The 25,306-nt window shown below is 53.3% G+C and overlaps 1 protein-coding gene and 27 non-coding genes across 28 annotated transcripts in view; all 28 read left to right on the top strand.

The window, feature by feature from the left end:
- Positions 1-25,306, top strand: part of si:dkey-71h2.2 (low density lipoprotein receptor adapter protein 1) — a 120,669-nt gene that overhangs the window by 59,673 nt on the left and 35,690 nt on the right.
- On the top strand, positions 646-752 carry LOC125897688 (U6 spliceosomal RNA). The gene has a single exon (XR_007450486.1). It is a non-coding gene; the product is annotated as a U6 spliceosomal RNA (small nuclear RNA).
- On the top strand, positions 1,600-1,706 carry LOC125897686 (U6 spliceosomal RNA). The gene has a single exon (XR_007450484.1). It is a non-coding gene; the product is annotated as a U6 spliceosomal RNA (small nuclear RNA).
- LOC125897684 (U6 spliceosomal RNA) lies at positions 2,533-2,639 on the top strand. Its single transcript, XR_007450483.1, has one exon. It is a non-coding gene; the product is annotated as a U6 spliceosomal RNA (small nuclear RNA).
- LOC125897683 (U6 spliceosomal RNA) lies at positions 3,487-3,593 on the top strand. The gene has a single exon (XR_007450482.1). It is a non-coding gene; the product is annotated as a U6 spliceosomal RNA (small nuclear RNA).
- Positions 4,418-4,524, top strand: LOC125897682 (U6 spliceosomal RNA). The gene has a single exon (XR_007450481.1). It is a non-coding gene; the product is annotated as a U6 spliceosomal RNA (small nuclear RNA).
- LOC125897681 (U6 spliceosomal RNA) lies at positions 5,364-5,470 on the top strand. Its single transcript, XR_007450480.1, has one exon. It is a non-coding gene; the product is annotated as a U6 spliceosomal RNA (small nuclear RNA).
- LOC125897702 (U6 spliceosomal RNA) lies at positions 6,311-6,415 on the top strand. The gene has a single exon (XR_007450500.1). It is a non-coding gene; the product is annotated as a U6 spliceosomal RNA (small nuclear RNA).
- On the top strand, positions 7,257-7,363 carry LOC125897680 (U6 spliceosomal RNA). Its single transcript, XR_007450479.1, has one exon. It is a non-coding gene; the product is annotated as a U6 spliceosomal RNA (small nuclear RNA).
- LOC125897678 (U6 spliceosomal RNA) lies at positions 8,197-8,303 on the top strand. Its single transcript, XR_007450478.1, has one exon. It is a non-coding gene; the product is annotated as a U6 spliceosomal RNA (small nuclear RNA).
- LOC125897669 (U6 spliceosomal RNA) lies at positions 9,126-9,232 on the top strand. Its single transcript, XR_007450469.1, has one exon. It is a non-coding gene; the product is annotated as a U6 spliceosomal RNA (small nuclear RNA).
- LOC125897696 (U6 spliceosomal RNA) lies at positions 10,077-10,181 on the top strand. Its single transcript, XR_007450494.1, has one exon. It is a non-coding gene; the product is annotated as a U6 spliceosomal RNA (small nuclear RNA).
- Positions 11,027-11,133, top strand: LOC125897677 (U6 spliceosomal RNA). Its single transcript, XR_007450477.1, has one exon. It is a non-coding gene; the product is annotated as a U6 spliceosomal RNA (small nuclear RNA).
- Positions 11,980-12,086, top strand: LOC125897668 (U6 spliceosomal RNA). Its single transcript, XR_007450468.1, has one exon. It is a non-coding gene; the product is annotated as a U6 spliceosomal RNA (small nuclear RNA).
- Positions 12,932-13,038, top strand: LOC125897676 (U6 spliceosomal RNA). Its single transcript, XR_007450476.1, has one exon. It is a non-coding gene; the product is annotated as a U6 spliceosomal RNA (small nuclear RNA).
- On the top strand, positions 13,879-13,982 carry LOC125897638 (U6 spliceosomal RNA). Its single transcript, XR_007450446.1, has one exon. It is a non-coding gene; the product is annotated as a U6 spliceosomal RNA (small nuclear RNA).
- LOC125897697 (U6 spliceosomal RNA) lies at positions 14,827-14,933 on the top strand. Its single transcript, XR_007450495.1, has one exon. It is a non-coding gene; the product is annotated as a U6 spliceosomal RNA (small nuclear RNA).
- On the top strand, positions 15,781-15,887 carry LOC125897692 (U6 spliceosomal RNA). The gene has a single exon (XR_007450490.1). It is a non-coding gene; the product is annotated as a U6 spliceosomal RNA (small nuclear RNA).
- On the top strand, positions 16,728-16,835 carry LOC125897691 (U6 spliceosomal RNA). Its single transcript, XR_007450489.1, has one exon. It is a non-coding gene; the product is annotated as a U6 spliceosomal RNA (small nuclear RNA).
- On the top strand, positions 17,679-17,785 carry LOC125897701 (U6 spliceosomal RNA). Its single transcript, XR_007450499.1, has one exon. It is a non-coding gene; the product is annotated as a U6 spliceosomal RNA (small nuclear RNA).
- On the top strand, positions 18,617-18,723 carry LOC125897695 (U6 spliceosomal RNA). The gene has a single exon (XR_007450493.1). It is a non-coding gene; the product is annotated as a U6 spliceosomal RNA (small nuclear RNA).
- Positions 19,570-19,676, top strand: LOC125897675 (U6 spliceosomal RNA). Its single transcript, XR_007450475.1, has one exon. It is a non-coding gene; the product is annotated as a U6 spliceosomal RNA (small nuclear RNA).
- On the top strand, positions 20,519-20,625 carry LOC125897694 (U6 spliceosomal RNA). The gene has a single exon (XR_007450492.1). It is a non-coding gene; the product is annotated as a U6 spliceosomal RNA (small nuclear RNA).
- Positions 21,458-21,564, top strand: LOC125897670 (U6 spliceosomal RNA). Its single transcript, XR_007450470.1, has one exon. It is a non-coding gene; the product is annotated as a U6 spliceosomal RNA (small nuclear RNA).
- Positions 22,409-22,516, top strand: LOC125897699 (U6 spliceosomal RNA). The gene has a single exon (XR_007450497.1). It is a non-coding gene; the product is annotated as a U6 spliceosomal RNA (small nuclear RNA).
- On the top strand, positions 23,341-23,447 carry LOC125897700 (U6 spliceosomal RNA). The gene has a single exon (XR_007450498.1). It is a non-coding gene; the product is annotated as a U6 spliceosomal RNA (small nuclear RNA).
- On the top strand, positions 24,290-24,396 carry LOC125897693 (U6 spliceosomal RNA). The gene has a single exon (XR_007450491.1). It is a non-coding gene; the product is annotated as a U6 spliceosomal RNA (small nuclear RNA).
- The window catches only part of LOC125897671 (U6 spliceosomal RNA), a 107-nt gene continuing 41 nt past the window's right edge, over positions 25,241-25,306 (top strand). Inside the window, exon 1 of the small nuclear RNA XR_007450471.1 lies at positions 25,241-25,306. This exon is cut by the window's right edge and continues 41 nt beyond it. This is a non-coding gene — a small nuclear RNA (U6 spliceosomal RNA).

Raw genomic sequence — 25,306 nt, 5'->3', positions numbered from 1 at the left:
AGGTGCCCTTGAGCAAGGCGCTGAACCCCAAACTGCTCAGGGTGCCTGTCCAAGACAACACCCCTCGCTCTGACATCTCTCCATTGAATGCATGTGTGCATAATTAGGGCCTGAGTGTATATGACAAAAGAATGAAAACAGCTGCAAGAGGGGCCTTCTGTTTCAACACTCTCTACTGGCTGTTAGTGACAGGCGACATCAAAAGGTGGACATGTCCCGAGTGCTCAGGGGAACAGATTTGGCACAGAGAGCTTTACACAGTGCGGCTGATTCCAGAAAGAGATGCACAGATTTTGTCGGAGAGGCTCACAGTTGTCTCGGGGAGTGTCATAGGAGTTGATTGCTTGGGGCCCAAGTCCAGCCTCCGGCCTGAAAGGCCAACTGGGCACCGCCCACCTCTCAGTGTCAGGCAGTCGTGGCCTTATCCTTTTTGTGAATAAAACCTGCATGAGCATGCAGACAGCATTAGCCAGCAGTATAAATTGCAACAAAGTTGGCATCTACCAGAGAGAGACCTCACCCCTCGCTCCTGTGACATTTCAGAGTACTGTCGAGTCTGGATTGCAGACCTCCAGCCAGCCCCGTCGCAAAGGTGTCATTCCCCCAGCGAGGGGGTCAAAAGGGAGGCAGCGGCAGATGGTCAGTGTGCTTGCTCAGGCAGCACATATAATAAATTGGAATCGATACAGAGAAGATTAGCATGGCCCCTGCGCAAGGATGACACGCAAATTCGTGAAGCGTTTCCACATTTTGATCTGGGTTAGGGTTCGAGTTGTGGTCGCGAGCAACTGAGCGGGTGTGCTCTGTGTCAGCGGCTGCAATTCCCGGCGCTCCCCTGTCCACAGTGGCGGCATTCGCTCAGTCCATTTGGACTTGGCTTGGGAAGCGGAGGGTCGCTGCTTCAACTGCCAAATCGCCTCCTGGGCACTGCCAAGGTGCCCTTGAGCAAGGCGCTGAACCCCAAACTGCTCAGGGTGCCTGTCCAAGACAGCACCCCTCGCTCTGACATCTCTTCATTGAATGCATGTATAGGTCCTGTTAGTGCATGTGTGCATATTTGGGGCCTGAGTGTATATGACAACAGAATGAAGACAACTGCAAGAGGGGCCTTCTGTTTCAACACTCTCTACTGGCTGTTAGTGACAGGCGACATCAAAAGGTGGACATGTCCCGAGTGCTCAGGGGAACAGATTTGGCACAGAGAGCTTTACCCAGTGCGGCTGATTCCAGAAAGAGATGCACAGATTTTGTCGGAGAGGCTCACAGTTGTCTGGGGGACTGTCATAGGAGTTGATTGCTTGGGACCCAAGTCCAGCCTCCGGCCTGAAAGGCCAACTGGGCACCGCCCACCTCTCAGTGTCAGGCAGTCGTGGCCTTATCCTTTTTGTGAATAAAACCTGCATGAGCATGCAGACAGCATTAGCCAGCAGTATAAATTGCAACAACGTTGATATCTACCAGAGAGAGACCTCACCCCTCGCTCCTGTGACATTTCAGAGTACTGTCGAGTCTGGATTGCAGACCTCCAGCCAGCCCCGTCGCAAAGGTGTCATTCCCCCAGCAAGGGGGTCAAAAGGGAGGCAGCGGCAGATGGTCAGTGTGCTTGCTCAGGCAGCACATATAATAAATTGGAATCGATACAGAGAAGATTAGCATGGCCCCTGCGCAAGGATGACACGCAAATTCGTGAAGCGTTTCCACATTTTGATCTGGGTTAGGTTCGAGTTGTGGTCGCGAGCAACTGAGTGGGTGTGCTCTGTGTCAGCGGCTGCAATTCCCGGCGCTCCCCTGTCCACAGTGGCGGCAGTCGCTCAGTCCATTTGGACTTGGCTTGGGAAGCGGAGGGTTTCTGGTTCAACTGCCAAATCGCCTCCTGGGCACTGCCAAGGTGCCCTTGAGCAAGGCGCTGAACCCCAAACTGCTCAGGGTGCCTGTCCAAGACAACACACCTCGCTCTGACATCTCTCCATTGAATGCATGTGTGCATAATTAGGGGCCTGAGTGTATATGACAAAAGAATGAAAACAGCTGCAAGAGGGGCCTTCTGTTTCAACACTCTCTACTGGCTGTTAGTGACAGGCGACATCAAAAGGTGGACATGTCCCGAGTGCTCAGGGGAACAGATTTGGCACAGAGAGCTTTACACAGTGCGGCTGATTCCAGAAAGAGATGCACAGATTTTGTCGGAGAGGCTCACAGTTGTCTCGGGGAGTGTCATAGGAGTTGATTGCTTGGGGCCCAAGTCCAGCCTCCGGCCTGAAAGGCCAACTGGGCACCGCCCACCTCTCAGTGTCAGGCAGTCGTGGCCTTATCCTTTTTGTGAATAAAACCTGCATGAGCATGCAGACAGCATTAGCCAGCAGTATAAATTGCAACAAAGTTGGCATCTACCAGAGAGAGACCTCACCCCTCGCTCCTGTGACATTTCAGAGTACTGTCGAGTCTGGATTGCAGACCTCCAGCCAGCCCCGTCGCAAAGGTGTCATTCCCCCAGCGAGGGGGTCAAAAGGGAGGCAGCGGCAGATGATCAGTGTGCTTGCTCAGGCAGCACATATAATAAATTGGAATCGATACAGAGAAGATTAGCATGGCCCCTGCGCAAGGATGACACGCAAATTCGTGAAGCGTTTCCACATTTTGATCTGGGTTAGGGTTCGAGTTGTGGTCGCGAGCAACTGAGCGGGTGTGCTCTGTGTCAGCGGCTGCAATTCCCGGCGCTCCCCTGTCCACAGTGGCGGCAGTCGCTCAGTCCATTTGGACTTGGCTTGGGAAGCGGAGGGTCGCTGCTTCAACTGCCAAATCGCCTCCTGGGCACTGCCAAGGTGCCCTTGAGCAAGGCGCTGAACCCCAAACTGCTCAGGGTGCCTGTCCAAGACAGCACCCCTCGCTCTGACATCTCTCCAGTGAATGCATGTATAGGTCCTGTTAGTGCATGTGTGCATATTTGGGGCCTGAGTGTATATGACAACAGAATGAAGACAACTGCAAGAGGGGCCTTCTGTTTCAACACTCTCTACTGGCTGTTAGTGACAGGCGACATCAAAAGGTGGACATGTCCCGAGTGCTCAGGGGAACAGATTTGGCACAGAGAGCTTTACACAGTGCGGCTGATTCCAGAAAGAGATGCACAGATTTTGTCGGAGAGGCTCACAGTTGTCTGGGGGAGTGTCATAGGAGTTGATTGCTTGGGACCCAAGTCCAGCCTCCGGCCTGAAAGGCCAACTGGGCACCGCCCACCTCTCAGTGTCAGGCAGTCGTGGCCTTATCCTTTTTGTGAATAAAACCTGCATGAGCATGCAGACAGCATTAGCCAGCAGTATAAATTGCAACAACGTTGATATCTACCAGAGAGAGACCTCACCCCTCGCTCCTGTGACATTTCAGAGTACTGTCGAGTCTGGATTGCAGACCTCCAGCCAGCCCCGTCGCAAAGGTGTCATTCCCCCAGCGAGGGGGTCAAAAGGGAGGCAGCGGCAGATGGTCAGTGTGCTTGCTCAGGCAGCACATATAATAAATTGGAATCGATACAGAGAAGATTAGCATGGCCCCTGCGCAAGGATGACACGCAAATTCGTGAAGCGTTTCCACATTTTGATCTGGGTTAGGGTTCGAGTTGTGGTCGCGAGCAACTGAGTGGGTGTGCTCTGTGTCAGCGGCTGCAATTCCCGGCGCTCCCCTGTCCACAGTGGCGGCAGTCGCTCAGTCCATTTGGACTTGGCTTGGGAAGCGGAGGGTTTCTGGTTCAACTGCCAAATCGCCTCCTGGGCACTGCCAAGGTGCCCTTGAGCAAGGCGCTGAACCCCAAACTGCTCAGGGTGCCTGTCCAAGACAACACCCCTCGCTCTGACATCTCTCCATTGAATGCATGTGTGCATAATTAGGGCCTGAGTGTATATGACCATAGAATGAAAGCAGCTGGAAGAGGGCCTTCTGTTTCAACACTCTCTACTGGCTGTTAGTGACAGGCGACATCAAAAGGTGGACATGTCCCGAGTGCTCAGGGGAACAGATTTGGCACAGAGAGCTTTACACAGTGCGGCTGATTCCAGAAAGAGATGCACAGATTTTGTCGGAGAGGCTCACAGTTGTCTCGGGGAGTGTCATAGGAGTTGATTGCTTGGGCCCAAGGCCAGCCTCCGGCCTGAAAGGCCAACTGGGCACCGCCCACCTCTCAGTGTCAGGCAGTCGTGGCCTTATCCTTTTTGTGAATAAAACCTGCATGAGCATGCAGACAGCATTAGCCAGCAGTATAAATTGCAACAAAGTTGGCATCTACCAGAGAGAGACCTCACCCCTCGCTCCTGTGACATTTCAGAGTACTGTCGAGTCTGGATTGCAGACCTCCAGCCAGCCCCGTCGCAAAGGTGTCATTCCCCCAGCGAGGGGGTCAAAAGGGAGGCAGCGGCAGATGGTCAGTGTGCTTGCTCAGGCAGCACATATAATAAATTGGAATCGATACAGAGAAGATTAGCATGGCCCCTGCGCAAGGATGACACGCAAATTCGTGAAGCGTTTCCACATTTTGATCTGGGTTAGGGTTCGAGTTGTGGTCGCGAGCAACTGAGCGGGTGTGCTCTGTGTCAGCGGCTGCAATTCCCGGCGCTCCCCTGTCCACAGTGGCGGCAGTCGCTCAGTCCATTTGGACTTGGCTTGGGAAGCGGAGGGTCGCTGCTTCAACTGCCAAATCGCCTCCTGGGCACTGCCAAGGTGCCCTTGAGCAAGGCGCTGAACCCCAAACTGCTCAGGGTGCCTGTCCAAGACAGCACCCCTCGCTCTGACATCTCTCCATTGAATGCATGTATAGGTCCTGTTAGTGCATGTGTGCATATTTGGGGCCTGAGTGTATATGACAACAGAATGAAAACAACTGCAAGAGGGGCCTTCTGTTTCAACACTCTCTACTGGCTGTTAGTGACAGGCGACATCAAAAGGTGGACATGTCCCGAGTGCTCAGGGGAACAGATTTGGCACAGAGAGCTTTACACAGTGCGGCTGATTCCAGAAAGAGATGCACAGATTTTGTCGGAGAGGCTCACAGTTGTCTGGGGAGTGTCATAGGAGTTGATTGCTTGGGACCCAAGTCCAGCCTCCGGCCTGAAAGGCCAACTGGGCACCGCCCACCTCTCAGTGTCAGGCAGTCGTGGCCTTATCCTTTTGTGAATAAAACCTGCATGAGCATGCAGACAGCATTAGCCAGCAGTATAAATTGCAACAAAGTTGGTATCTACAGAGAGAGACCTCACCCTCGCCTCCTGTGACATTTCAGAGTACTGTCGAGTCTGGATTGCAGACCTCCAGCCAGCCCGTCGCAAAGGTGTCATTCCCAGCGAGGGGTCAAAAGGAGGCAGCGGCAGATGGTCAGTGTGCTTGCTCAGGCAGCACATATAATAAATTGGAATCGATACAGAGAAGATTAGCATGGCCCCTGCGCAAGGATGACACGCAAATTCGTGAAGCGTTTCCACATTTTGATCTGGGTGAGGGTTCGAGTTGTGGTCGCGAGCAACTGAGCGGGTGTGCTCTGTGTCAACGGCTGCAATTCCCGGCGCTCCCCTGTCCACAGTGGCGGCAGTCGCTCAGTCCATTTGGACTTGGCTTAGGAAGCGGAGGGTCACTGGTTCAACTGCCAAATCGCCTCCTGGGCACTGCCAAGGTGCCCTTGAGCAAGGTGCTGAACCCCAAACTGCTCAGGGTGCCTGTCCAAGACAGCACCCCTCGCTCTGACATCTCTCCATTGAATGCATGTATAGGTCCTGTTAGTGCATGTGTGCATATTTGGGGCCTGAGTGTATATGACAACAGAATGAAAACAACAGGCAAGAGGGGCCTTCTGTTTCAGCACTCTCTACTGGCTGTTAGAGACAGGCGACATCAAAGGTGGACATGTCCGAGTGCTCAGGGGAACAGATTTGGCACAGAGAGCTTTACACAGTGCGGCTGATTCCAGAAAGAGATGCACAGATTTTGTCGGAGAGGCTCACAGTTGTCTCGGGGAGTGTCATAGGAGTTGATTGCTTGGGGCCCAAGTCCAGCCTCCGGCCTGAAAGGCCAACTGGGCACCGCCCACCTCTCAGTGTCAGGCAGTCGTGGCCTTATCCTTTTTGTGAATAAAACCTGCATGAGCATGCAGACCGCATTAGCCAGCAGTATAAATTGCAACAAAGTTGGTATCTAGCAGAGAGAGACCTCACCCTCGCTCCTGTGACATTTCAGAGTACTGTCGAGTCTGGATTGCAGACCTCCAGCCAGCCCGTCGCAAAGGTGTCATTCCCCAGCGAGGGGTCAAAGGAGGCAGCGGCAGATGGTCAGTGTGCTTGCTCAGGCAGCACATATAATAAATTGGAATCGATACAGAGAAGATTAGCATGGCCTGCGCAAGGATGACACGCAAATTCATGAAGCGTTTCCACATTTTGATCTGGGTTAGGGTTCGAGTTGTGGTCGCGAGCAACTGAGCGGGTGTGCTCTGTGTCAGCGGCTGCAATTCCCAGCGCTCCCCTGTCCACAGTGGCGGCAGTCGCTCAGTCCATTTGGACTTGGCTTAGGAAGCGGAGGGTCACTGGTTCAACTGCCAAATCACCTCCTGGGCACTGCCAAGGTCCCCTTGAGCAAGGCACTGAACTCCAAACTGCTCGGGGCGCCTGTCCAAGACAGCACCCCTCGCTCTGACATCTCTCCATTGAATGCATGTATAGGTCCTGTTAGTGCATGTGCGCGTATTTGGGGCCTGAGTGTATATGACAACAGAATGAAAACAACAGGCAAGAGGGGCCTTCTGTTTCAACACTCTCTACTGGCTGTTAGAGACAGGCGACATCAAAGGTGGACATGTCCGGAGTGCTCAGGGGAACAGATTTGGCACAGAGAGCTTTACACAGTGCTGATTCCAGAAAGAGATGCACAGATTTTGTCGGAGAGGCTCACAGGTGTCTGGGGGAGTGTCATAGGAGTTGATTGCTTGGGGCCCAAGTCCAGCCTCCGGCCTGAAAGGCCAACTGGGCACCGCCCACTTCTCAGTGTCAGGCAGTCGTGGCCTTATCCTTTTTGTGAATAAAACCTGCATGAGTATGCAGACAGCATTAGCCAGCAGTATAAATTGCAACAAAGTTGGTATCTAGCAGAGAGAGACCTCACCCCTCGCTCCTGTGACATTTCAGAGTACTGTCGAGTCTGGATTGCAGACCTCCAGCCAGCCCCGTCGCAAAGGTGTCATTCCCAGCGAGGGGTCAAAAGGGAGGCAGCGGCAGATGGTCAGTGTGCTTGCTCAGGCAGCACATATAATAAATTGGAATCGATACAGAGAAGATTAGCATGGCCCCTGCGCAAGGATGACACGCAAATTCGTGAAGCGTTTCCACATTTTGATCTGGGTTAAGGTTCGAGTTGTGGTCGCGAGCAACTGAGCGGGTGTGCTCTGTGTCAGCGGCTGCAATTCCTGGCGCTCCCCTGTCCACAGTGGCGGCAGTCGCCAGTCCATTTGGACTTGGCTTAGGAAGCGGAGGGTCGCTGGTTCAACTGCCAAATCGCCTCCTGGGCACTGCCAAGGTGCCCTTGAGCAAGGCGCTGAACCCCAAACTGCTCAGGGTGCCTGTCCAAGACAGCACCTCGCCTGACATCTCTCCATTGAATGCATGTATAGGTCCTGTTAGTGCATGTGCATATTTGGGGCCTGAGTGTATATGACAACAGAATGAAAACAGCTGCAAGAGGGGCCTTCTGTTTCAACACTCTCTACTGGCTGTTAGAGACAGGCGACATCAAAGGTGGACATGTCCCAGTGCTCAGGGGAACAGATTTGGCACAGAGAGCTTTACACAGTGCGGCTGATTCCAGAAAGAGATGCACAGATTTTGTCGGAGAGGCTCACAGTTGTCTGGGGAGTGTCATAGGAGTTGATTGCTTGGGGCCCAAGTCCAGCCTCCGGCCTGAAAGGCCAACTGGGCACCGCCCACTTCAGTGTCAGGCAGTCGTGGCCTTATCCTTTTGTGAATAAAACCTGCATGAGTATGCAGACAACATTAGCCAGCAGTATAAATTGCAACAAAGTTGGTATCTAGCAGAGAGAGACCTCACCCTCGCTCCTGTGACATTTCAGAGTACTGTCGAGTCTGGATTGCAGACCTCCAGCCAGCCCGTCGCAAAGGTGTCATTCCCCCAGCGAGGGGGTCAAAAGGGAGGCAGCGGCAGATGGTCAGTGTGCTTGCTCAGGCAGCACATATAATAAATTGGAATCGATACAGAGAAGATTAGCATGGCCCCTGCGCAAGGATGACACGCAAATTCGTGAAGCGTTTCCACATTTTGATCTGGGTTAAGGTTCGAGTTGTGGTCGCGAGCAACTGAGCGGTGTGCTCTGTGTCAGCGGCTGCAATTCCTGGCGCTCTGTCCACAGTGGCGGCAGTCGCTCAGTCCATTTGGACTTGGCTTAGGAAGCGGAGGGTCGCTGGTTCAACTGCCAAATCGCCTCCTGGGCACTGCCAAGGTGCCCTTGAGCAAGGCGCTGAACCCAAACTGCTCAGGTGCCTGTCCAAGACAACACCCTCGCTCTGACATCTCTCCATTCAATGCATGTATAGGTCCTGTTAGTGCATGTGCATATTTGGGGCCTGAGTGTATATGACAACAGAATGAAAACAACTGCAAGAGGGGCCTTCTGTTTCAACACTCTCTACTGGCTGTTAGTGACAGGCGACATCAAAAGGTGGACATGTCCCGAGTGCTCAGGGGAACAGATTTGGCACAGAGAGCTTTACACAGTGCGGCTGATTCCAGAAAGAGATGCACAGATTTTGCCGGAGAGGCTCACAGTTGTCTGGGGGAGTGTCATAGGAGTTGATTGCTTGGGACCCAAGTCCAGCCTCCGGCCTGAAAGGCCAACTGGGCACCGCCCACCTCAGTGTCAGGCAGTCGTGGCCTTATCCTTTTGTGAATAAAACCTGCATGAGCATGCAGACAGCATTAGCCAGCAGTATAAATTGCAACAACGTATCTACCAGAGAGACCTCACCCTCGCTCCTGTGACATTTCAGAGTACTGTCGAGTCTGGATTGCAGACCTCCAGCCAGCCCCGCAAAGGTGTCATTCCCAGCGAGGGGTCAAAAGGGAGGCAGCGGCAGATGGTCAGTGTGCTTGCTCAGGCAGCACATATAATAAATTGGAATCGATACAGAGAAGATTAGCATGGCCCCTGCGCAAGGATGACACGCAAATTCGTGAAGCGTTTCCATATTTTGATCTAGGTTAGGAGTTCGAGTTGTGGTCGCGAGCAACTGAGCGGTGTGCTCTGTGTCAGCGGCTGCAATTCCCAGCGCTCCCCTGTCCACAGTGGCGGCAGTCGCTCAGTCCATTTGGACTTGGCTTAGGAAGCGGAGGGTCGCTGGTTCAACTGCCAAATCGCCTCCTGGGCACTGCCAAGGTGCCCTTGAGCAAGGCGCTGAACCCCAAACTGCTCAGGGTGCCTGTCCAAGACAGCACCCCTCGCTCTGACATCTCTTCATTGAATGCATGTATAGGTCCTGTTAGTGCATGTGTGCATATTTGGGGCCTGAGTGTATATGACAACAGAATGAAGACAAGTGCAAGAGGGGCCTTCTGTTTCGACACTCTCTACTGGCTGTTAGAGACAGGCGACATCAAAGGGTGGACATGTCCCGAGTGCTCAGGGGAACAGATTTGGCACAGAGAGCTTTACACAGTGCGGCTGATTCCAGAAAGAGATGCACAGATTTTGGAGAGGCTCACAGTTGTCTGGGGGAGTGTCATAGGAGTTGATTGCTTGGGGCCCAAGTCCAGCCTCCGGCCTGAAAGGCCAACTGGGCACCGCCCACTTCTCAGTGTCAGGCAGTCGTGGCCTTATCCTTTTTGTGAATAAAACCTGCATGAGTATGCAGACAACATTAGCCAGCGGTATAAATTGCAACAAAGTTGGTATCTAGCAGAGAGAGACCTCACCCCTCGCTCCTGTGACATTTCAGAGTACTGTCGAGTCTGGATTGCAGACCTCCAGCCAGCCCCGTCGCAAAGGTGTCATTCCCCCAGCGAGGGGGTCAAAAGGGAGGCAGCGGCAGATGGTCAGTGTGCTTGCTCAGGCAGCACATATAATAAATTGGAATCGATACAGAGAAGATTAGCATGGCCCCTGCGCAAGGATGACACGCAAATTCGAAGCGTTCCATATTTTGATCTAGGTTAGGGTTCGAGTTGTGGTCGCGAGCAACTGAGCGGGTGTGCTCTGTGTCAGCGGCTGCAATTCCCAGCGCTCCCCTGTCCACAGTGGCGGCAGTCGCTCACTCCATTTGGACTTGGCTTAGGAAGCGGAGGGTCACTGGTTCAACTGCCAAATCACCTCCTGGGCACTGCCAAGGTGCCCTTGAGCAAGGCGCTGAACTCCAAACTGCTCGGGGCGCCTGTCCAAGACAGTACCCCTCGCTCTGACATCTCTCCATTGAATGCATGTATAGGTCCTGTTAGTGCCTGTGCGCGTATTTGGGGCCTGAGTGTATATGACAACAGAATGAAAACAACAGGCAAGAGGGGCCTTCTGTTTCGACACTCTCTACTGGCTGTTAGAGACAGGCGACATCAAAGGGTGGACATGTCCGGAGTGCTCAGGGGAACAGATTTGGCACAGAGAGCTTTACACAGTGCGGCTGATTCCAGAAAGAGATGCACAGATTTTGTCGGAGAGGCTCACAGTTGTCTGGGGGAGTGTCATAGGAGTTGATTGCTTGGGGCCCAAGTCCAGCCTCCGGCCTGAAAGGCCAACTGGGCACCGCCCACTTCTCAGTGTCAGGCAGTCGTGGCCTTATCCTTTTTGTGAATAAAACCTGCATGAGTATGCATACAGCATTAGCCAGCGGTATAAATGGCAACACCGTTGGTATCTAGCAGAGAGACCTCACCCCTCGCTCCTGTGACATTTCAGAGTACTGTCGAGTCTGGATTGCAGACCTCCAGCCAGCCCCGTCGCAAAGGTGTCATTCCCCCAGCGAGGGGGTCAAAAGGGAGGCAGCGGCAGATGGTCAGTGTGCTTGCTCAGGCAGCACATATAATAAATTGGAATCGATACAGAGAAGATTAGCATGGCCCCTGCGCAAGGATGACACGCAAATTCGTGAAGCGTTTCCACATTTTGATCTGGGTTAGGGTTCGAGTTGTGGTCGCGAGCAACTGAGCGGGTGTGCTCTGTGTCAGCGGCTGCAATTCCCGGCGCTCCCCTGTCCACAGTGGCGGCAGTCGCTCAGTCCATTTGGACTTGGCTTGGGAAGCGGAGGGTCGCTGGTTCAACTGCCAAATCGCCTCCTGGGCACTGCCAAGGTGCCCTTGAGCAAGGCGCTGAACCCCAAACTGCTCAGGGTGCCTGTCCAAGACAGCACCCTCGCTCTGACATCTCTCCATTGAATGCATGTATAGGTCCTGTTAGTGCATGTGTGCATATTTGGGGCCTGAGTGTATATGACAACAGAATGAAAACAACTGCAAGAGGGGCCTTCTGTTTCAACACTCTCTACTGGCTGTTAGAGACAGGCGACATCAAAAGGTGGACATGTCCCGAGTGCTCAGGGGAACAGATTTGGCACAGAGAGCTTTACACAGTGCGGCTGATTCCAGAAAGAGATGCACAGATTTTGTCGGAGAGGCTCACAGTTGTCTGGGGGACTGTCATAGGAGTTGATTGCTTGGGACCCAAGTCCAGCCTCCGGCCTGAAAGGCCAACTGGGCACCGCCCACCTCTCAGTGTCAGGCAGTCGTGGCCTTATCCTTTTTGTGAATAAAACCTGCATGAGCATGCAGACAGCATTAGCCAGCAGTATAAATTGCAACAACGTTGGTATCTACCAGAGAGAGACCTCACCCCTCGCTCCTGTGACATTTCAGAGTACTGTCGAGTCTGGATTGCAGACCTCCAGCCAGCCCCGTCGCAAAGGTGTCATTCCCCCAGCGAGGGGGTCAAAAGGGAGGCAGCGGCAGATGGTCAGTGTGCTTGCTCAGGCAGCACATATAATAAATTGGAATCGATACAGAGAAGATTAGCATGGCCCCTGCGCAAGGATGACACGCAAATTCGTGAAGCGTTTCCATATTTTGATCTAGGTTAGGGTTCGAGTTGTGGTCGCGAGCAACTGAGCGGGTGTGCTCTGTGTCAGCGGCTGCAATTCCCAGCGCTCCCCTGTCCACAGTGGCGGCAGTCGCTCAGTCCATTTGGACTTGGCTTAGGAAGCGGAGGGTCACTGGTTCAACTGCCAAATCACCTCCTGGGCACTGCCAAGGTCCCATTGAGCAAGGAGCTGAACTCCAAACTGCTCGGGGCGCCTGTCCAAGACAGCACCCCTCGCTCTGACATCTCTCCATTGCATGCATGTATAGGTCCTGTTAGTGCATGTGCGCGTATTTGGGGCCTGAGTGTATATGACAACAGAATGAAAACAACAGGCAAGAGGGGCCTTCTGTTTCGACACTCTCTACTGGCTGTTAGAGACAGGCGACATCAAAGGGTGGACATGTCCCGAGTGCTCAGGGGAACAGATTTGGCACAGAGAGCTTTACACAGTGCGGCTGATTCCAGAAAGAGATGCACAGATTTTGTCGGAGAGGCTCACAGTTGTCTGGGGGACTGTCATAGGAGTTGATTGCTTGGGACCCAAGTCCAGCCTCCGGCCTGAAAGGCCAACTGGGCACCGCCCACCTCTCAGTGTCAGGCAGTCGTGGCCTTATCCTTTTTGTGAATAAAACCTGCATGAGCATGCAGACAGCATTAGCCAGCAGTATAAATTGCAACAACGTTGGTATCTAGCAGAGAGAGACCTCACCCTCGCTCCTGTGACATTTCAGAGTACTGTCGAGTCTGGATTGCAGACCTCCAGCCAGCCCCGTCGCAAAGGTGTCATTCCCCAGCGAGGGGTCAAAAGGGAGGCAGCGGCAGATGGTCAGTGTGCTTGCTCAGGCAGCACATATAATAAATTGGAATCGATACAGAGAAGATTAGCATGGCCCCTGCGCAAGGATGACACGCAAATTCGTGAAGCGTTTCCACATTTTGATCTGGGTTAGGGTTCGAGTTGTGGTCGCGAGCAACTGAGCGGTGTGCTCTGTGTCAGCGGCTGCAATTCCCAGCGCTCCCCTGTCCACAGTGGCGGCAGTCGCTCAGTCCATTTGGACTTGGCTTAGGAAGCGGAGGGTCACTGGTTCAACTGCCAAATCACCTCCTGGGCACTGCCAAGGTCCCCTTGAGCAAGGCGCTGAACTCCAAACTGCTCGGGGCGCCTGTCCAAGACAGCACCCCTCGCTCTGACATCTCTCCATTGCATGCATGTATAGGTCCTGTTAGTGCATGTGCGCGTATTTGGGGCCTGAGTGTATATGACAACAGAATGAAAACAACAGGCAAGAGGGGCCTTCTGTTTCGACACTCTCTACTGGCTGTTAGAGACAGGCGACATCAAAGGTGGACATGTCCGAGTGCTCAGGGGAACAGATTTGGCACAGAGAGCTTTACACAGTGCGGCTGATTCCAGAAAGAGATGCACAGATTTTGTCGGAGAGGCTCACAGTTGTCTGGGGGAGTGTCATAGGAGTTGATTGCTTGGGGCCCAAGTCCAGCCTCCGGCCTGAAAGGCCAACTGGGCACCGCCCACTTCTCAGTGTCAGGCAGTCGTGGCCTTATCCTTTTTGTGAATAAAACCTGCATGAGTATGCAGACAACATTAGCCAGCGGTATAAATTGCAACAAAGTTGGTATCTAGCAGAGAGAGACCTCACCCCTCGCTCCTGTGACATTTCAGAGTACTGTCGAGTCTGGATTGCAGACCTCCAGCCAGCCCGTCGCAAAGGTGTCATTCCCCAGCGAGGGGTCAAAGGAGGCAGCGGCAGATGGTCAGTGTGCTTGCTCAGGCAGCACATATAATAAATTGGAATCGATACAGAGAAGATTAGCATGGCCCTGCGCAAGGATGACACAAATTCGTGAAGCGTTTCCACATTTTGATCTGGGTTAAGGTTCGAGTTGTGGTCGCGAGCAACTGAGCGGGTGTGCTCTGTGTCAGCGGCTGCAATTCCTGGCGCTCCCCTGTCCACAGTGGCGGCAGTCGCTCAGTCCATTTGGACTTGGCTTAGGAAGCGGAGGGTCGCTGGTTCAACTGCCAAATCGCCTCCTGGGCACTGCCAAGGTGCCCTTGAGCAAGGCGCTGAACCCCAAACTGCTCAGGGTGCCTGTCCAAGACAACACCCCTCGCTCTGACATCTCTCCATTGAATGCATGTATAGGTCCTGTTAGTGCATGTGTGCATATTTGGGGCCTGAGTGTATATGACAACAGAATGAAAACAACTGCAAGAGGGGCCTTCTGTTTCAACACTCTCTACTGGCTGTTAGAGACAGGCGACATCAAAAGGTGGACATGTCCCGAGTGCTCAGGGGAACAGATTTGGCACAGAGAGCTTTACACAGTGCGGCTGATTCCAGAAAGAGATGCACAGATTTTGTCGGAGAGGCTCACAGTTGTCTGGGGGAGTGTCATAGGAGTTGATTGCTTGGGGCCCAAGTCCAGCCTCCGGCCTGAAAGGCCAACTGGGCACCGCCCACTTCTCAGTGTCAGGCAGTCGTGGCCTTATCCTTTTTGTGAATAAAACCTGCATGAGTATGCAGACAACATTAGCCAGCGGTATAAATTGCAACAAAGTTGGTATCTAGCAGAGAGAGACCTCACCCCTCGCTCCTGTGACATTTCAGAGTACTGTCGAGTCTGGATTGCAGACCTCCAGCCAGCCCGTCGCAAAGGTGTCATTCCCCAGCGAGGGGTCAAAAGGGAGGCAGCGGCAGATGGTCAGTGTGCTTGCTCAGGCAGCACATATAATAAATTGGAATCGATACAGAGAAGATTAGCATGGCCCCTGCGCAAGTATGACATGCAAATTCGTGAAGCGTTTCCACATTTTGATCTGGGTTAGGGTTCCAGTTGTGGTCGCGAGCAACTGAGCGGGTGTGCTCTGTGTCAGCGGCTGCAATTCCTGGCGCTCCCCTGTCCACAGTGGCGGCAGTCGCTCAGTCCATTTGGACTTGGCTTAGGAAGCGGAGGGTCGCTGGTTCAACTGCCAAATCGCCTCCTGGGCACTGCCAAGGTGCCCTTGAGCAAGGCGCTGAACCCCAAACTGCTCAGGGTGCCTGTCCAAGACAACACCCCTCGCTCTGACATCTCTCCATTCAATGCATGTATAGGTCCTGTTAGTGCATGTGTGCATATTTGGGGCCTGAGTGTATATGACAACAGAATGAAAACAACTGCAAGAGGGGCCTTCTGTTTCAACACTCTCTACTGGCTGTTAGTGACAGGCGACATCAAAAGGTGGACATGTCCCGAGTGCTCAGGGGAACAGATTTGGCACAGAGAGCTTTACACAGTGCGGCTGATTCCAGAAAGAGATGCACAGATTTTGTCGGAGAGGTTCACAGTTGTCTGGGGGAGTGTCATAGGAGTTGATTGCTTGGGACCCAAGTCCAGCCTCCGGCCTGAAAGGCCAACTGGGCACCGCCCACCTCTCAGTGTCAGGCAGTCGTGGCCTTATCCTTTTTGTGAATAAAACCTGCATGAGCATGCAGACAGCATTAGCCAGCAGTATAAATTGCAACAACGTTGGTATCTACCAGAGAGAGACCTCACCCCTCGCTCCTGTGACATTTCAGAGTACTGTCGAGTCTGGATTGCAGACCTCCAGCCAGCCCCGTCGCACAGGTGTCATTCACCCAGCGAGGGGGGCAAAAGGGAGGCAGCGGCCGATGGTCAGTGTGCTTGCTCAGGCAGCACATATAATAAATTGGAATCGATACAGAGAAGATTAGCATGGCCCCTGCGCAAGGATGACACGCAAATTCGTGAAGCGCTTCCGCATTTTGATCTGGGTTAAGGTTCGAGTTGTGGTCGCGAGCAACTGAGCGGGTGTGCTCTGTGTCAGCGGCTGCAATTCCCAGCGCTCCCCTGTCCACAGTGGCGGCAGTCGCTCAGTCCATTTGGACTTGGCTTAGGAAGCGGAGGGTCGCTGGTTCAACTGCCAAATCGCCTCCTGGGCACTGCCAAGGTGCCCTTGAGCAAGGCGCTGAACCCCAAACTGCTCAGGGTGCCTGTCCAAGACAGCACCCCTCGCTCTGACATCTCTTCATTGAATGCATGTATAGGTCCTGTTAGTGCATGTGTGCATATTTGGGGCCTGAGTGTATATGACAACAGAATGAAGACAAGTGCAAGAGGGGCCTTCTGTTTCGACACTCTCTACTGGCTGTTAGAGACAGGCGACATCAAAGGTGGACATGTCCCGAGTGCTCAGGGGAACAGATTTGGCACAGAGAGCTTTACACAGTGCGGCTGATTCCAGAAAGAGATGCACAGATTTTGTCGGAGAGGCTCACAGTTGTCTGGGGGAGTGTCATAGGAGTTGATTGCTTGGGGCCCAAGTCCAGCCTCCGGCCTGAAAGGCCAACTGGGCACCGCCCACCTCTCAGTGTCAGGCAGTCGTGGCCTTATCCTTTTGTGAATAAAACCTGCAAGAGCATGCAGACAGCATTAGCCAGCAGTATAAATTGCAACAACGTTGGTATCTACCAGAGAGAGACCTCACCCTCGCTCCTGTGACATTTCAGAGTACTGTCGAGTCTGGATTGCAGACCTCCAGCCAGCCCCGTCGCAAAGGTGTCATTCCCAGCGAGGGGTCAAAAGGAGGCAGCGGCAGATGGTCAGTGTGCTTGCTCAGGCAGCACATATAATAAATTGGAATCGATACAGAGAAGATTAGCATGGCCCCTGCGCAAGGATGACACGCAAATTGCGTGAAGCGTTTCCACATTTTGATCTGGGTTAGGGTTCGAGTTGTGGTCGCGAGCAACTGAGCGGTGTGCTCTGTGTCAGCGGCTGCAATTCCCAGCGCTCCCCTGTCCACAGTGGCGGCAGTCGCTCAGTCCATTTGGACTTGGCTTAGGAAGCGGAGGGTCACTGGTTCAACTGCCAAATCACCTCCTGGGCACTGCCAAGGTCCCCTTGAGCAAGGCGCTGAACTCCAAACTGCTCGGGGCGCCTGTCCAAGACAGCACCCCTCGCTCTGACATCTCTCCATTGCAATGCATGTATAGGTCCTGTTAGTGCATGTGCATATTTGGGGCCTGAGTGTATATGACAACAGAATGAAAACAACAGGCAAGAGGGGCCTTCTGTTTCGACACTCTCTACTGGCTGTTAGAGACAGGCGACATCAAAGGGTGGACATGTCCGAGTGCTCAGGGGAACAGATTTGGCACAGAGAGCTTTACACAGTGCGGCTGATTCCAGAAAGAGATGCACAGATTTTGTCGGAGAGGCTCACAGTTGTCTGGGGAGTGTCATAGGAGTTGATTGCTTGGGGCCCAAGTCCAGCCTCCGGCCTGAAAGGCCAACTGGGCACCGCCCACCTCTCAGTGTCAGGCAGTCGTGGCCTTATCCTTTTGTGAATAAAACCTGCATGAGCATGCAGACAGCATTAGCCAGCGGTATAAATTGCAACAAAGTTGGTATCTAGCAGAGAGAGACCTCACCCCTCGCTCCTGTGACATTTCAGAGTACTGTCGAGTCTGGATTGCAGACCTCCAGCCAGCCCCGTCGCAAAGGTGTCATTCCCCCAGCGAGGGGGTCAAAAGGGAGGCAGCGGCAGATGGTCAGTGTGCTTGCTCAGGCAGCACATATAATAAATTGGAATCGATACAGAGAAGATTAGCATGGCCCCTGCGCAAGTATGACATGCAAATTCGTGAAGCGTTTCTACATTTTGATCTGGGTTAGGGTTCGAGTTGTGGTCGCGAGCAACTGAGCGGGTGTGCTCTGTGTCAGCGGCTGCAATTCCCGGCGCTCCCCTGTCCACAGTGGCGGCAGTCGCCAGTCCATTTGGACTTGGCTTAGGAAGCGGAGGGTCGCTGGTTCAACTGCCAAATCGCCTCCTGGGCACTGCCAAGGTGCCCTTGAGCAAGGCGCTGAACCCCAAACTGCTCAGGGTGCCTGTCCAAGACAACACCCCTCGCTCTGACATCTCTCCATTCAATGCATGTATAGGTCCTGTTAGTGCATGTTGGGGCCTGAGTGTATATGACAACAGAATGAAAACAACTGCAAGAGGGGCCTTCTGTTTCAACACTCTCTACTGGCTGTTAGTGACAGGCGACATCAAAAGGTGGACATGTCCCGAGTGCTCAGGGGAACAGATTTGGCACAGAGAGCTTTACACAGTGCGGCTGATTCCAGAAAGAGATGCACAGATTTTGCCGGAGAGGCTCACAGTTGTCTCGGGGAGTGTCATAGGAGTTGATTGCTTGGGGCCCAAGTCCAGCCTCCGGCCTGAAAGGCCAACTGGGCACCGCCCACCTCTCAGTGTCAGGCAGTCGTGGCCTTATCCTTTTTGTGAATAAAACCTGCATGAGTATGCAGACAGCATTAGCCAGCGGTATAAATTGCAACAAAGTTGGTATCTAGCAGAGAGACCTCACCCTCGCTCCTGTGACATTTCAGAGTACTGTCGAGTCTGGATTGCAGACCTCCAGCCAGCCCCGTCGCAAAGGTGTCATTTCCCAGCGAGGGGTCAAAAGGAGGCAGCGGCAGATGGTCAGTGTGCTTGCTCAGGCAGCACATATAATAAATTGGAATCGATACAGAGAAGATTAGCATGGCCCCTGCGCAAGGATGACACGCAAATTCGGAAGCGTTTCCACATTTTGATCTGGGTTAGGGTTCGAGTTGTGGTCGCGAGCAACTGAGCGGGTGTGCTCTGTGTCAGCGGCTGCAATTCCCGGCGCTCCCCTGTCCACAGTGGCGGCAGTCGCTCAGTCCATTTGGACTTGGCTTAGGAAGCGGAGGGTCGCTGGTTCAACTGCCAAATCGCCTCCTGGGCACTGCCAAGGTGCCCTTGAGCAAGGCGCTGAACCCCAAACTGCTCAGGGTGCCTGTCCAAGACAACACCCCTCGCTCTGACATCTCTCCATTCAATGCATGTATAGGTCCTGTTAGTGCATGTGTGCATATTTGGGGCCTGAGTGTATATGACAACAGAATGAAAACAACTGCAAGAGGGGCCTTCTGTTTCAACACTCTCTACTGGCTGTTAGTGACAGGCGACATCAAAAGGTGGACATGTCCCGAGTGCTCAGGGGAACAGATTTGGCACAGAGAGCTTTACACAGTGCGGCTGATTCCAGAAAGAGATGCACAGATTTTGCCGGAGAGGTTCACAGTTGTCTGGGGGAGTGTCATAGGAGTTGATTGCTTGGGACCCAAGTCCAGCCTCCGGCCTGAAAGGCCAACTGGGCACCGCCCACCTCTCAGTGTCAGGCAGTCGTGGCCTTATCCTTTTTGTGAATAAAACCTGCATGAGCATGCAGACAGCATTAGCCAGCAGTATAAATTGCAACAACGTTGGTATCTACCAGAGAGAGACCTCACCCCTCGCTCCTGTGACATTTCAGAGTACTGTCGAGTCTGGATTGCAGACCTCCAGCCAGCCCCGTCGCAAAGGTGTCATTCCCCCAGCGAGGGGGTCAAAAGGGAGGCAGCGGCAGATGGTCAGTGTGCTTGCTCAGGCAGCACATATAATAAATTGGAATCGATACAGAGAAGATTAGCATGGCCCCTGCGCAAGGATGACACGCAAATTCGTGAAGCGTTTCCACATTTTGATCTGGGTTAGGGTTCGAGTTGTGGTCGCGAGCAACTGAGCAGGTGTGCTCTGTGTCAACGGCTGCAATTCCCGGCGCTCCCCTGTCCACAGTGGCGGCAGTCGCTCAGTCCATTTGGACTTGGCTTAGGAAGCGGAGGGTCGCTGGTTCAACTGCCAAATCGCCTCCTGGGCACTGCCAAGGTGCCCTTGAGCAAGGCGCTGAACCCCAAACTGCTCAGGTGCCTGTCCAAGACAGCACCCCTCGCTCTGACATCTCGTCACTGAATGCATGTATAGGTCCTGTTAGTGCATGTGTGCATATTTGGGGCCTGAGTGTATATGACAACAGAATGAAAACAACTGCAAGAGGGGCCTTCTGTTTCAACACTCTCTACTGGCTGTTAGAGACAGGCGACATCAAAAGGTGGACATGTCCCGAGTGCTCAGGGAACAGATTTGGCACAGAGAGCTTTACACAGTGCGCTGATTCCAGAAAGAGATGCACAGATTTTGTCGGAGAGGCTCACAGTTGTCTGGGGGACTGTCATAGGAGTTGATTGCTTGGGACCCAAGTCCAGCCTCCGGCCTGAAAGGCCAACTGGGCACCGCCCACCTCTCAGTGTCAGGCAGTCGTGGCCTTATCCTTTTTGTGAATAAAACCTGCATGAGCATGCAGACAGCATTAGCCAGCAGTATAAATTGCAACAACGTTGATATCTACCAGAGAGAGACCTCACCCTCGCCTCCTGTGACATTTCAGAGTACTGTCGAGTCTGGATTGCAGACCTCCAGCCAGCCCCGTCGCAAAGGTGTCATTCCCAGCGAGGGGGTCAAAAGGGAGGCAGCGGCAGATGGTCAGTGTGCTTGCTCAGGCAGCACATATAATAAATTGGAATCGATACAGAGAAGATTAGCATGGCCCCTGCGCAAGGATGACATGCAAATTCGTGAAGCGTCCATATTTGATCTGGGTGAGGTTCGAGTTGTGGTCGCGAGCAACTGAGCGGGTGTGCTCTGTGTCAGCGGCTGCAATTCCCAGCGCTCCCTGTCCACAGTGGCGGCAGTCGCCAGTCCATTTGGACTTGGCTTAGGAAGCGGAGGGTCACTGGTTCAACTGCCAAATCACCTCCTGGGCACTGCCAAGGTCCCCTTGAGCAAGGCGCTGAACTCAAACTGCTCAGGGCGCCTGTCCAAGACAGCACCTCGCTCTGACATCTCTCCATTGAATGCATGTATAGGTCCTGTTAGTGCATGTGTGCATATTTGGGGCCTGAGTGTATATGACAACAGAATGAAAACAACAGGCAAGAGGGGCCTTCTGTTTCAGCACTCTCTACTGGCTGTTAGAGACAGGCGACATCAAAAGGTGGACATGTCCCGAGTGCTCAGGGGAACAGATTTGGCACAGAGAGCTTTACACAGTGCGGCTGATTCCAGAAAGAGATGCACAGATTTCGTCGGAGAGGCTCACAGTTGTCTGGGGGAGTGTCATAGGAGTTGATTGCTTGGGGCCCAAGTCCAGCCTCCGGCCTGAAAGGCCAACTGGGCACCGCCCACTTCTCAGTGTCAGGCAGTCGTGGCCTTATCCTTTTTGTGAATAAAACCTGCATGAGTATGCAGACAACATTAGCCAGCGGTATAAATTGCACCACAGTTGGTATCTAGCAGAGAGAGACCTCACCCCTCGCTCCTGTGACATTTCAGAGTACTGAGTCTGGATTGCAGACCTCCAGCCAGCCCCGTCGCAAAGGTGTCATTCCCAGCGAGGGGTCAAAAGGAGGCAGCGGCAGATGGTCAGTGTGCTTTCTCAGGCAGCACATATAATAAATTGGAATCGATACAGAGAAGATTAGCATGGCCCCTGCGCAAGGATGACACGCAAATTCGTGAAGCGTTTCCACATTTTGATCTGGGTTAAGGTTCGAGTTGTGGTCGCGAGCAACTGAGCGGGTGTGCTCTGTGTCAGCGGCTGCAATTCCCAGCGCTCCCCTGTCCACAGTGGCGGCAGTCGCTCAGTCCATTTGGACTTGGCTTAGGAAGCGGAGGGTCACTGGTTCAACTGCCAAATCACCTCCTGGGCACTGCCAAGGTGCCCTTGAGCAAGGTGCTGAACCCCAAACTGCTCAGGGTGCCTGTCCAAGACAGCACCCCTCGCTCTGACATCTCTCCATTGAATGCATGTATAGGTCCTGTTAGTGCATGTGCGCGTATTTGGGGCCTGAGTGTATATGACAACAGAATGAAAACAACAGGCAAGAGGGGCCTTCTGTTTCGACACTCTCTACTGGCTGTTAGAGACAGGCGACATCAAAGGGTGGACATGTCCGGAGTGCTCAGGGGAACAGATTTGGCACAGAGAGCTTTACACAGTGCGGCTGATTCCAGAAAGAGATGCACAGATTTTGTCGGAGAGGCTCACAGTTGTCTGGGGGAGTGTCATAGGAGTTGATTGCTTGGGGCCCAAGTCCAGCCTCCGGCCTGAAAGGCCAACTGGGCACCGCCCACTTCAGTGTCAGGCAGTCGTGGCCTTATCCTTTTTGTGAATAAAACCTGCATGAGTATGCAGACAACATTAGCCAGCGGTATAAATTGCAACAAAGTTGGTATCTAGCAGAGAGAGACCTCACCCCTCGCTCCTGTGACATTTCAGAGTACTGTCGAGTCTGGATTGCAGACCTCCAGCCAGCCCCGTCGCAAAGGTGTCATTCCCCCAGCGAGGGGTCAAAAGGAGGCAGCGGCAGATGGTCAGTGTGCTTGCTCAGGCAGCACATATAATAAATTGGAATCGATACAGAGAAGATTAGCATGGCCCCTGCGCAAGTATGACACGCAAATTGCGTGAAGCGTTTCCACATTTTGATCTAGGTTAGGGTTCGAGTTGTGGTCGCGAGCAACTGAGCGGGTGTGCTCTGTGTCAGCGGCTGCAATTCCCAGGCGCTCCTGTCCACAGTGGCGGCAGTCGCCAGTCCATTTGGACTTGGCTTAGGAAGCGGAGGGTCGCTGGTTCAACTGCCAAATCGCCTCCTGGGCACTGCCAAGGTGCCCTTGAGCAAGGCGCTGAACCCCAAACTGCTCAGGGTGCCTGTCCAAGACAACACCCCTCGCTCTGACATCTCTCCATTGAATGCATGTGTGCATATTTGGGGCCTGAGTGTATATGACAACAGAATGAAAACAGCTGCAAGAGGGGCCTTCTGTTTCAACACTCTCTACTGGCTGTTAGTGACAGGCGACATCAAAAGGTGGACATGTCCCGAGTGCTCAGGGGAACAGATTTGGCACAGAGAGCTTTACACAGTGCGGCTGATTCCAGAAAGAGATGCACAGATTTTGTCGGAGAGGCTCACAGTTGTCTGGGGGAGTGTCATAGGAGTTGATTGCTTGGGGCCCAAGTCCAGCCTCCGGCCTGAAAGGCCAACTGGGCACCGCCCACCTCTCAGTGTCAGGCAGTCGTGGCCTTATCCTTTTTGTGAATAAAACCTGCATGAGTATGCAGACAACATTAGCCAGCGGTATAAATTGCAACAAAGTTGGTATCTAGCAGAGAGAGACCTCACCCCTCGCTCCTGTGACATTTCAGAGTACTGTCGAGTCTGGATTGCAGACCTCCAGCCAGCCCCGTCGCAAAGGTGTCATTCCCCCAGCGAGGGGGTCAAAAGGGAGGCAGCGGCAGATGGTCAGTGTGCTTGCTCAGGCAGCACATATAATAAATTGGAATCGATACAGAGAAGATTAGCATGGCCCCTGCGCAAGTATGACATGCAAATTCGTGAAGCGTTTCTACATTTTGATCTGGGTTAGGGTTCGAGTTGTGGTCGCGAGCAACTGAGCGGGTGTGCTCTGTGTCAGCGGCTGCAATTCCCGGCGCTCCCCTGTCCACAGTGGCGGCAGTCGCTCAGTCCATTTGGACTTGGCTTAGGAAGCGGAGGGTTGCTGGTTCAACTGCCAAATCGCCTCCTGGGCACTGCCAAGGTGCCCTTGAGCAAGGCGCTGAACCCCAAACTGCTCAGGGTGCCTGTCCAAGACAACACCCCTCGCTCTGACATCTCTCCATTCAATGCAGGTATAGGTCCTGTTAGTGCATGTGTGCATATTTGGGGCCTGAGTGTATATGACAACAGAATGAAAACAACTGCAAGAGGGGCCTTCTGTTTCAACACTCTCTACTGGCTGTTAGTGACAGGCGACATCAAAAGGTGGACATGTCCCGAGTGCTCAGGGGAACAGATTTGGCACAGAGAGCTTTACACAGTGCGGCTGATTCCAGAAAGAGATGCACAGATTTTGCCGGAGAGGTTCACAGTTGTCTGGGGGAGTGTCATAGGAGTTGATTGCTTGGGACCCAAGTCCAGCCTCCGGCCTGAAAGGCCAACTGGGCACCGCCCACCTCTCAGTGTCAGGCAGTCGTGGCCTTATCCTTGTTGTGAATAAAACCTGCATGAGCATGCAGACAGCATTAGCCAGCAGTATAAATTGCAACAACATTGGTATCTACCAGAGAGAGACCTCACCCTCGCTCCTGTGACATTTCAGAGTACTGTCGAGTCTGGATTGCAGACCTCCAGCCAGCCCCGTCGCAAAGGTGTCATTCCCAGCGAGGGGTCAAAAGGAGGCAGCGGCAGATGGTCAGTGTGCTTGCTCAGGCAGCACATATAATAAATTGGAATCGATACAGAGAAGATTAGCATGGCCCCTGCGCAAGGATGACACGCAAATTCGTGAAGCGCTTTCCACATTTTGATCTGGGTTAGGGTTCGAGTTGTGGTCGCGAGCAACTGAGCAGGTGTGCTCTGTGTCAGCGGCTGCAATTCCCAGCGCTCCCTGTCCACAGTGGCGGCAGTCGCCAGTCCATTTGGACTTGGCTTAGGAAGCGGAGGGTCGCTGGTTCAACTGCCAAATCGCCTCCTGGGCACTGCCAAGGTGCCCTTGAGCAAGGTGCTGAACCCCAAACTGCTCAGGGTGCCTGTCCAAGACAACACCCTCGCTCTGACATCTCTCCATTGAATGCATGTATAGGTCCTGTTAGTGCATGTGTGCATATTTGGGGCCTGAGTGTATATGACAACAGAATGAAAACAACTGCAAGAGGGGCCTTCTGTTTCAACACTCTCTACTGGCTGTTAGAGACAGGCGACATCAAAAGGTGGACATGTCCCGAGTGCTCAGGGGAACAGATTTGGCACAGAGAGCTTTACACAGTGCGGCTGATTCCAGAAAGAGATGCACAGATTTTGTCGGAGAGGCTCACAGTTGTCTGGGGGACTGTCATAGGAGTTGATTGCTTGGGACCCAAGTCCAGCCTCCGGCCTGAAAGGCCAACTGGGCACCGCCCACCTCTCAGTGTCAGGCAGTCGTGGCCTTATCCTTTTGTGAATAAAACCTGCATGAGCATGCAGACAGCATTAGCCAGCAGTATAAATTGCAACAACATTGATATCTACCAGAGAGAGACCTCACCCCTCGCTCCTGTGACATTTCAGAGTACTGTCGAGTCTGGATTGCAGACCTCCAGCCAGCCCCGTCGCAAAGGTGTCATTCCCCCAGCGAGGGGGTCAAAAGGGAGGCAGCGGCAGATGGACAGTGTGCTTGCTCAGGCAGCACATATAATAAATTGGAATCGATACAGAGAAGATTAGCATGGCCCCTGC

The sequence above is a fragment of the Epinephelus fuscoguttatus genome, linkage group LG11, assembly GCF_011397635.1.
Source record: "Epinephelus fuscoguttatus linkage group LG11, E.fuscoguttatus.final_Chr_v1".
Classification (NCBI taxonomy): Eukaryota; Metazoa; Chordata; class Actinopteri; order Perciformes; family Serranidae; genus Epinephelus; species Epinephelus fuscoguttatus.
Note: the sequence above shows the minus strand (reverse complement) of the source record. Positions and strands in the feature narration are given on the sequence as shown.